The sequence below is a fragment of the Rhipicephalus sanguineus genome, chromosome 1 (assembly GCF_013339695.2).
Source record: "Rhipicephalus sanguineus isolate Rsan-2018 chromosome 1, BIME_Rsan_1.4, whole genome shotgun sequence".
Classification (NCBI taxonomy): domain Eukaryota; kingdom Metazoa; phylum Arthropoda; class Arachnida; order Ixodida; family Ixodidae; genus Rhipicephalus; species Rhipicephalus sanguineus.
Window position 1 is genome coordinate 320,165,429 of NC_051176.1, and position 2,226 is coordinate 320,167,654.

At 42.9% G+C, this 2,226-nt stretch overlaps 1 long non-coding RNA gene across 1 annotated transcript; it reads left to right on the forward strand.

The window, feature by feature from the left end:
• The first annotated feature begins 228 nt into the window (after positions 1 to 228).
• LOC119388633 (uncharacterized) lies at positions 229 to 1,828 on the forward strand. The gene is made up of 3 exons (XR_005182772.2): positions 229 to 829; positions 914 to 1,035; positions 1,780 to 1,828. It is a non-coding gene; the product is annotated as an uncharacterized LOC119388633 (long non-coding RNA).
• Positions 1,829 to 2,226: the final 398 nt, after the last annotated feature.

The window sequence follows — 2,226 nt, forward strand, 5'->3', positions numbered from 1 at the left end:
CATGACGGATAGCGCCTAAGTGCCTTTTATCACTGCACCATATCCGAAAAATGAAAAACCAAGTCAGGACACGACTGATTCAATTTGACTGAGACCGCGACTAAAAGTACAACAATGTTTGCTTGTTTGTTTTCTTGCTTTTTCCCTCTATGGCGATGGCGATCCTGCTGTCCCATATAGGCGGTGTATTTTATTAACTAGTAACTACTCATACAGTATAAGAAAGCAAAAAAAAAGCGAGAAAAAAATTTTAACATCGGAAAAATTGAACAACAAATTACACAGGCACGCAAACGCGTATTTGGTTTGGAGTGTGAATGAAACGTACTTACCGCTGGTGTCATGCCAAAAGCATAAACTTGCGCAAAGAGCTCATACTTTTGTGATTACTTTTATTCCCGCGCAGATTCAGTGAATTTTTCCTCCGTAATGGGATTTGTGAGGATTTTAGAAATGTCCAAATGGTGCAAACTAAATTAGGATTTCTAGGCGCAAACTCACTTCCCACCCCATCAGCATCGTCACCGCCATCAGCTTTAACACGTGTGTTTCGCCGCTGGGCCTTCCGCCGCTGGGCCCAACGTTTCTTTCTCTGCGGTCTACGGCAAGCGAAGTTTGACAGCGCAGTTATATCACCACGTGTAAAACCTGCACAATGTACGCTTATGTGCGCTTCAAGGACGACGGCGTGAAGGTTGTCTGCACGAAGAAAGAATTAAGAGATTTTCTCCGTATAGTATCAAAGACTTCGACAACAAACAATGGTACAGTGTACGCTGGGATGACGAAAACAGCGGATATTTCAGAGCCCAGATTATGAAGTTGTTTGGTGAGTATGCTTTTGTTGTTTACTTTGTGATGGTGCAATTTCAGGGACAATCGATATATGCACATCGCGTGTACCTGTTTTCAGTAACCAAAGAGGAGGCTGATGCTTCCGCGGAAAGCTCGAGCAAGAGATTTTCCTGCCCCCAAATGCCTATGGACAGCAGTTTAGAAGGCGACACCGAAGCGAGCGGAGAATCCTACAGAAAGGTGAATCTTGCAAATGTTTGTTTAGCACTACTCAATTACTTAAGGCTGGACAGCGCTTTTTGGCGACGCCGATTTGCTGATGGCCTGCATGGTCGGATGACTTGTGCCTCACGTGTACCGATCTATGGGCCGCCGAACAGTGTTCTCAGTGTCCTCGTTCCCGTGAAATGAGTGAAGGCTTACAGCAAAGCTGCTGCATAGCCCCAAGCAACTGTACTGTGTAGTCCTAAGTCCGCTGAGTAGAAAATCGGGAGGAGCTCGCATATCATTACAGGATCATCAAAAATTAAATCCTGTTTTTGTCATTCCTTTGTTTGTTTATTTTGCCTACTTGAAAGCATGAATGGTTTCCCTACTTTAGCTATTTCATGACCATCTGCAAGTAAGTCTGTTTACTGACGCACATGCACCAGTTTGCATGCAGGTACAGTCAGTGTAGAGACAAGTAGCCAGCCAGACCGAAGGTATCTACTGCATTTCAGATAATCAATAACTACACATGCAACATCTCTATATGCGGCCAAATTTGTTGGCGCTGGCATACGTAGCCAACAGAAGAATTGCACTGAGTTGGCACCGTAGTTCTTGCAAAGTTTAAGGCTGTAGCCGAGGCCAGCTTGAGTTGCTGTCAGCTGTTCAACCAGTAGAGAAGTGCAACGTACCATATCTGTGCATGCATGCATACATTTCTGTGGTTTCTAGTTTTCACCAAATTATTATTTTTTTTGCTTCTGCCTGTACCAGCACAAAAGTGAAAAACAAGTGCCAAAATCTCGTGTGAAGGATACCGAGGCACAGTTTAGGAAAAATCAGCTGGACCTTTTGTTTCCTCCTGAAGCATGAAAGGGAGGAGATTGTCTTCGGCAAGAAGTTGTGAGGCTGCGCAAGGTCTTCAAAGCAGGTTTGTGATACAATTATCATGTTGGGCACTTCATTGAGATCATCCACTTTGCATGCACTTTCGATTTCTCTTTTGATAATTACTCTGTTGCCTTTTACCGTGCCCAGTAATGTAAGTTGTTTATCTGTTCTTCTATTATGTGACCTGCACAGCATGCAGTAGCATGTCACATTTTGTTAGAAATGATGAAAACACTCATAGTTATTTGTTAGTGCATTTTCAAATATCTGCTGCTTTATTTCGTTTACCTTTAATCTAATTTTTTTTCTCCATATTTTACTATGCATGAT